The sequence below is a fragment of the Balaenoptera borealis genome, assembly GCF_965194805.1.
Source record: "Balaenoptera borealis genome assembly, chromosome: 17".
Lineage (NCBI taxonomy): Eukaryota > Metazoa > Chordata > Mammalia > Artiodactyla > Balaenopteridae > Balaenoptera > Balaenoptera borealis.
Window position 1 is genome coordinate 58,719,071 of NC_138876.1, and position 8,322 is coordinate 58,727,392.

Sequence of the window (8,322 nt, forward strand, 5' to 3'; positions counted from 1 at the left end):
GACTAAGTCCATAGGAGGAAGAATCCTGAAATACCATGGGAAAAATATAGTATGTTAATTTCCCCCATTTTCCTCAAAAAGACCTACGGTAATTCAGCTGAGAAAATACACACTGGGGAAAGAGGAATATCCAAATATTTTGAGGGTACTGGATCTGAATTAACATTGATTCACAGAGTTCCAAAACATCATATTAGAGAGGAGGCATACCGGGGCCAAGTAATAAACAATATCCTGGTCAGAGTCTGGCTCTCAGTAGGTCCAGTAGGTCCGTGGACCCAGCCAGTGGTCACCTCCCCAGTCCCTGAATGTAGAATTGGGATTGATGTAGGTGGCTGTTGGAGTAGCCTCCTTCTTGAATTCTTCTCATTCAAACCAAATGAGCTATCATAGTGAGAAGGTGACGTGGAATCTTTTGAAACTGCACCTCTACTCTCCCATCCCTTTTATCCCCATCCCCTTGTCAGTCCTGGCTAAGATGGTGAATCCAAAAATATTGCAGTTGGAGGTGGTGATGAAGAGGAATGGTAGAAATTAATGCTACTCTAAAGGATCTTAAGAATGCAAGGGATAGTGGTCCATAACACAACTCCATTTAATTCACCAGTCTCACCACTGTACAAACCAAATGAATCTTGGAGAATGACTGTAGGCCACAGCAAGCTCAAATAATAGCCCCAATTGTTGCTACTGTGCTAGATGTGCTACCTTTGCAAGAGCAGATTAATATGGCCTCAGGTACATGGCATGCAGACAGGGATTTGGCATTTTTTTTCTGTCCCAATCAGGAAAGATCAGAATCTGTTTGCAATTACATAGAACTGATAGCAATATACATTTACAGGTTCGTCTGGGGCTACATTACCTCCTACTCTCTGTCAGATAATATACAGGCTGTCTGGACATCCTGTGCAACCTTGTGTTGATTAGGAGGGTGAGCAAGAAGTGGCTAGCATACTGGAGGTGTTGGTAAGACACAGGGATTGCCAAGTATGGGAGTTAAAGTTGGTGACAACTGAGGGAACCTCCACTGTTGTAAAGTGTTTAGTGATCCAGGTGGGTCAAGGGCAGGTGAAGACATCTCTTCCATAAGACAAATTGCTGCATCTTACCTTTCTACCAGAAAGAAGGAAAAAGAATTCCTGGTAGGATGCTTTGGCCTATGATGCCAACATATCCTACATCTAGGAATGTGTTCCAGTCCATATACTGGGTGACAAGTAAATCTCCCTGCTTTGAGTGAGGCCTGGAACAGGAAGTCAGGGCTGCAATGCAAGCAGCCCTGCTGCTTGGGCCAGATGATCTGGCCAACCCTATGCTGTTGGAGGGGTTAGTGATGGGAAAAGATCCAGTGTGGCACATAGGTGAAGCCTGGGTGGGAGCGGCCAACACAGACCTCTGGCATTTGGGAACAAGGCCATGTCATCTGCAACGGAAATTTATATGTTTTTTGAAAAAGAGTTCCTGGTGTGTTAAGGGGGCTGAGTAGAGACAGAATTCTTGATTATAGGACACCAAGTAACCATGGGTCTGGTACTGTCCATTACAATCTGGGTTCTGTCAGACCCACAGAGTCATAAACTCAGGCAGACCCAGCAGCAATCCAACATGAGATAGAGATTGTGCAACTGGGTTCGAGGCTAAGCAAGACCAGAAGACATGAGGTAACTGCATGAGCAGGTAGCCTAGACCATGTCACCCACCACAGGAGTACCAGCACCCACCTCCTCAGATCGTTCCTAGAACTGGGGGGGGGAAGGGGGGGAGGGGGGGAGGGGGGAGGGGTGTCTCGTGTGACCAGCGGAAGCAGTGGGAGAAGCCTGGACATCTGTTATGGATAGCTCAGCTCAGCGAGTGGATGCAGGCTGAAAGTGAGCAGTGGTTTGATTATACTCAGGTTGGGAGGGTGCTTGAAAACCAGTGGTGAGAAAAATCGTCCCCATGGACAAAGCTCAGAGTGGTGCTCCTGTGACTAATTTTGTGTGGAGGGAGCAGTGGCCTGAGATGAGAATATACACATCCTCGTGGGTAGAGGGAATACAGTCTGATAGGCTGGTCAGGGGTTTGAAGGAAAAGGACTAAAAAATTGGAGACAAAGAAGTTTGGCATAAAGGAATATGGATGTACTTACAGGAAAGGGGATAATGTGTAAAGATCTTTAATACACATATTAATGGACACCAGAAAGGCTTCATCACAGAAAAGGCAGGAACAACCAATCAGACGCATGACTAGGCCAGTGTACATTGGCCGGTCTTTGAACTGACACAATGATCACAGGAACGGAGGGACCACGGGGGCAGAGTTAGAGGCTGTGCCTGGGCTCTGGTCCATCGACATCTTTGAACGCCTAACCTGCCAGCAATGGACACAAACGCTGAGCTCCCAAAGTGACTTCTTCGAGGAGATGATTTTCTATAGGTGATTTTCCTTATGTTGGGGGATTAATGTGCATCCAACATATGAGGCAACAGAGTGGATATTTTCTTGAAAAATCCAAGGAATTTTAACATCTTTGGTGCCTAATTTTAATCTCATTAGTACCTTCATAGGTGAGTCATTTCCTGGAGTCAGCCTCATGCCTATTCAATTGAGTGGGCATAACTTTACAAATTGTACACATTAATGTAAAAAAAAAAAAATCATAACGTTGAACTGCCTAACACAGGAAAGGAAGAAAAACAGAAACAAACTATAGTATCTTTTCCAATTCTAGTTAGGACATTAAATCAACGGTGTCTGCAAAATTGCTTAGCCTCATATTAGGTGTATAATCCTAGCTGTTCCATAAATGTTTGTTGAATAATTTTCGGTAAGACCATTGGCCTGGATAAGTGTCTTTGCGGATATTTAGAGAGTGGACATTTAACATTTTAATGGGAATTGTTATAGAACGTTGTATTTCCTTTCCTGTCTTAAAAAGATTTTAATTAATTTCACTTTTTCTTAATAACTCTGTGTCAGAATATGGACATCAAGCACTGCCTGGAATTAACAATGATGTCCTTGGGGCTGATGGTATGTGTAAGGCTGTGCTTGTTTTGTAAGTTATCCTTTAGAGACTCCTCTTCTCTAGTTGGTGTATTTACTATTATATTTCATTTCCTCTGTTCTGATTCCTTACAGATAGATATCCATGGACATCAAAGTGTTACAGTCAAGGTTGAAAGGAGCAGAATTTAGCCTAGATTAAGGGGGATTTACTAAGAAGATATTTGGTGTTCCCATGGCAATGACGACTATCTAAGCTTATGCGAAATTGAGCTGGCATATGGAAAAGCATCCATAACAAGTCTTTGTGTATTTGTGTATATAACACGATCTCTTTGCTTCTTTTTATTTTATTTTTTATTTTTAATTGAAGTATAGTTGCTGTATTTCCTTCCTTTTTTTTCTGCTTCATTCTCTTGCTCAATATGTACATGACTTAAAATGATTGTTCTAGCCCTGACTAAACTTATCTTTTTGGTTCAAATGCCAAATGCCATCTATGAAGTCTCTCTGGTTTTTAGTTCAAAGTATCAAAACTGAGAATATGATAAGCTCGCTAAACAGCTGATAAATTGGCTTTTTTTCCAGATCATTCTTGCTCAGAGAAAGAGAGAGAAAGAGCTGGAGCTTAGGGGTCCTATGGCATAAACACAGCTGCCTAGGTTTATCCCTTACACATTGCTCTGTGTGTGCAGCAGTTCTTAGGGAAGGAACTAGAGAGAATTTGTAACATCCAGGTTTGATCCTAAATTAGAGATGGAAAAGTTATATCTAGTCCTGCTGAAATCTGTACCATGTTCCATTTTCATCCTGACTTACTTACATTTGAGACAGCTTTCCGACTTTGGATGGTTTGATGGGAAGATGACAAGGATTAGGGTGTCTTATTTTTTTCCCTGACTTTTCTGCACTATCTACCAGAATTGTATTAAAAACAGGTTCCAACACTATTTCAGGGAACATACTCATTCATATGATGCTATTTTTCTTTAAAGTCAACTTAGGCAGAATGGTTGATCGATTCCAGGGAACATGGAAATCCATTCCTTGTGAAAATTTTGAAGAATATATGAAAGAACTGGGTGAGCCATATTTACTTGCATATCATAGCCAGTAAAAATGGGAGCTTTGATAGCAGAGAACTTGCTCTGTGTGAACCCCTCCCTTCAGTTTTTCACACAGAAACAATAAATATTAATTTAGCACCTAGATACAGTTCTGTGTAAAACTGGTTGAAATTGACATAACCCCTCCTCTCATATAATTGACCATGGATTTACATAGATAAAACGTGCATGTGCCATATACTAAATGGCAAATGATTTCAATAAATGATTTTAAACAAAAAGTCACAATTATTTAAAAAAATGATCATTTTGCAAACATTTGCTCTAAATTTTCTGAGGATTTGCAGAATAGATCTTGTGTTCCAGTTTCTGATGGCTGCTGGCATTCCTTGGCATGTGGCCACAACACTTCAGTCTTTGCTCCTATTGTCACATTTTCTCCTCTTCTGTAGTTTAATACCCCTCTTCCTCTTCTTACAAGGAAAATTTCTTCTTATACAGAAATTTGTGACTATATTTAGGGTCCACCTGGATAATCCAAGGTTATCTCCCTATTTCAAGATCCTTAAATTAGCCATATTTGCAAAACCCCCTTTGGCATATAAAGTAACATTCACCGGTTCCAGGGACTAGGACGTGAGTATCTTTGGGAACAATTTTCCAACCTGTCACATCTTGCCATCATGTTTCACAATATGAATTCCATGAACCATGTTACAGTGTCTCCCCAATGTATCTTCTCTTAGAAATTTAACTTAAGTATTGAAGTATATGTAATACTATTTCCATAGAATATACACCTACATGTACTGCACAAAGTTGTGTGTGCAATGATGTTCACTACAGCATTATTTGTAATACCAACAAAAAAGGAAACAACAAAATGCCCATCAATAAGGGGACAGATAAATAAATATTAGTATTAGTATGTATAGAATTTTTAATAGTGGTAATGGTTGTATAACATCGTGAATGTACTTAATGTCACTTAATTGTACACTTTAAAATGGTTAGAATGGTAAATTTTATGTTATATGTATTTTACCACAGTAAAAATACATAATAGAAAAAACAAACATGTGAACATGTAAGAATGTAAGGGAAGAAATAAAGATCTGGAAGAATCCTTTAAACTGGGAGAAGAGTTTGAGGAAACCACACCAGGTGGCCATAAAACTAAGGTGAGACCTTCAACACTCTTTCAGATAAATTTCATAAGAATGTTAATTTTGAAATCATCCCAAGTAAGTAAGCAGTTATAGCAAACATATCTAAAGTCTGTGTTAGATTAATTTGGGGCTTAAGCTTAGGTCTGAGGATCTCAAATTTTAATACACACATAAATCTCTCAGGATGTTTGTAAAAAATACTTACTTCTAGGTCTCATCCCAGAGGCTCTGATATCTGGGGCAAGTACCTGAAAACTGTATTTTTAACAATTCTGATGCAGATGCTTAGCAGAACACATTTTGAGAATTATTTCTTTAGATTGTTCTCTCAGAAACAGAACGTCTACCTTTCTATTTGCAGCAGTTTTCCACACATAGAATTACAATGAATAAAACTTGTATTAGCCAGTATAGGTGAGGTCATATCAATCACAGTAACAAATTATCCACAAGTTCTCAGTGGCTTACACATTTGGAGTTCTAACTCATAGTACATATTCAGTGTTGTGGTGGAGTTGGGGAAGTTTCTGTGTGGGGGGGAGAAGGTGGCAAGAAATGGAGGCATATGGTACTTGCCCCTCTTAATTTCTCCAGGGTCCAAGCCAAAGGAGGTTCAACTATCTTTTAGTTGGACCATCTGAAGTTTGTGTTCTCAGTCAACAAGATAGAGAAAGACACACTGGGCTTTTTATTGCCTCAGCCTGGAAGTGACACACACAGTTTCACTCATCTTATGGGCTCCAAATTGAATACACAATTTATATTACACTATTTATATTTTTTTGTTTATTGTCTGTTCCCCCAAACTAGAATGTAAGATCTTCAAAGAAAGGATTTCTTGTCTGTTCTGTTTTACAGAACCCACTGTTTGTTACATAATGTTTGCTCGATAAATATTTATCATTTGAATGAATACACTCAATAGAGGATTGTTAAACAATATGGAGGGTGAGGTCCTGACAAAAGGAACTGAATACCACATTATCAGATAGTTCTTAAATAATATGAGACTTCAAATTCCTGTATAATATCAAATGGAAGAAGAATTTTGACCAAAAATGTTTAATAAAGATGCCTATAGTAAATTAAAAATCTACTAAGATAAAAAGGCTGAAAAATATAGGAGAGCAGAGAGAAAATTTGGTGACCATCATTATCTCTGTCACGGGACAGACTGTAAATAATTTTGTAGAAGGCCCAACTTGGTAGATGTGTAAACTCTGAGATGTGTGCTTCCCGATGATTATATACTATGGTATTGCACTAGAGTAGAGTTTAATCAGAGATATCTCTAAACTTTGTGGAGCAAGATGCAGACTCTGGCTCAGAACTGCTTGAGTGTGAATCCTACCTCTGCCACCAATCAACCATGTGACTTTGGGCAAGTCACAGACTCTTGCTGACTCAGTCTTTTCATTTGCAGAAGGGGATTATTATAGTACTTATGTCATAAAATTGTTGTGAGGATTACATGGGTTAATATATTAATACTCTTGAAGAGTGCCTCACACAATAAATAGTGCTACATAAGTGGTAGTTACTGTTGTTGTGATTATTATTATCATTATTTTTATTGTGTTGGCCAAAAAGTTCGTTCGAGTTTTTCCATAAGCTGTTACGGAATATATTGTTGAGGTAAGAAGAGGAAATGTGATCTTACAGTAGGGGTTTGAATTAGCTTCATGTGCATTTTTAAGGTTGAAACTTACCTGTGATTCTTTATGCAGAAAGATAATACTTGGCCTATACAATAAACTATTTTTAAAAATCTTTACTTACTCAAGATATTTTGTTTTCACTCTTATAAAACTTTTTCTATCCCCAGAAAAATCAGCCAACAAATTTATTGTTGACAGAGTCTTAAAATAAATGGAATTGTAAACACCATTCTAAAGCTACCTGAGAGTATCACAACAGCTGAAAAGAATTTGGCACCTGATAAAATTTTAGAGTTCAAATATGGCAGTCTGAGCTGAATTTGGTCTTGCCTGTTTTTCAGAGTACGGTAACCTTAGATGATGACTCTTTGATTCAGGTTCAGGACTGGGTTGGGAAAGAGACCACCATCAGGAGGGAGCTAGTAGATGAGAAAATAGTGGGGGTGAGTGAGCTGTTTCTCATTATTTTTTTCACTTACTCCAACACCTATATGTAAAATCACTCAGATAGTTTGTTCTAAAACAGTGGTAGTGAATGTAATTTTTCTTTTCCTCTTGCTTTATAAGAATGGGAGAGGGGGAATGTTGGCAGATAAATGTATGATCATAAAGATTATAAAATGTGCAAGGATTGAGAAAATAAAAAACTAGAGAGAATTTTAAAAATTGTCTTGCTTAATTCTTTGATTGGCGTGGAAGTGAAAACAAGCATGTATTTGTGCAAGAAAGATTTCAACAGGGACTGAGAGTTGTTGCTGATCCTCTGCGCCACACCAGGATGAATTTCTTAGCGTTTTCCAGATCAACACCAACCAAAAGCATGAAAAGGAAATTTAAACTAGGGAAGCAAAGCTTACGTGTTGTCTGTTTGATGTCTGGATCAATTGACACAAATAAAAACTAACATTTATGTGGCTACGATGTCGCCATGTTTTCATGTATTATTTACCCAATTTTCATAATAGTCCTGTCAAATAAGATTATTTAGCCCACTTAACAGGTGAGAAAATTAAGAGTCAGACACTGACTTACCTAAGGATATTTGGCCAGGAAAATGTGGTGGTGCTGGGATTAAAATCCACGTTGGCTTAATTCCAAAGTCTATACTTTTTTGAGTCTATCCTGCTCCCTCTCAGGACGGCTTCCCAGGTCATCTTTCTCACTTGTACAAAGTGGAGGGAAATACGTCCATGATTCTTCTCTTCCCAAACCCCACCTCCACCAAAATGAATAAAATAATTAGCCCACTTAACAGGTGAGAAAATTAAGAGTCAGACACTGACTTACCTAAGGATATTTGGCCAGGAAAATGTGGTGGTGCTGGGATTAAAATCCACGTTGGCTTAATTCCAAAGTCTATACTTTTTTGAGTCTATCCTGCTCCCTCTCAGGACGGCTTCCCAGGTCATCTTTCTCACTTGTACAAAGTGGAGGGAA

General features: G+C 38.8%; 1 pseudogene across 1 annotated transcript; it reads left to right on the top strand.

Annotated features, from left to right (window-relative positions):
* The first annotated feature begins 2,407 nt into the window (after positions 1-2,407).
* On the top strand, positions 2,408-8,120 carry LOC309615009 (fatty acid-binding protein 12 pseudogene; annotated as a pseudogene). Its single transcript has 3 exons — positions 2,408-4,104; positions 5,164-5,239; positions 7,227-8,120. The product of its transcript is annotated as a fatty acid-binding protein 12 pseudogene (transcript).
* The last annotated feature ends 202 nt before the right edge of the window (positions 8,121-8,322 follow it).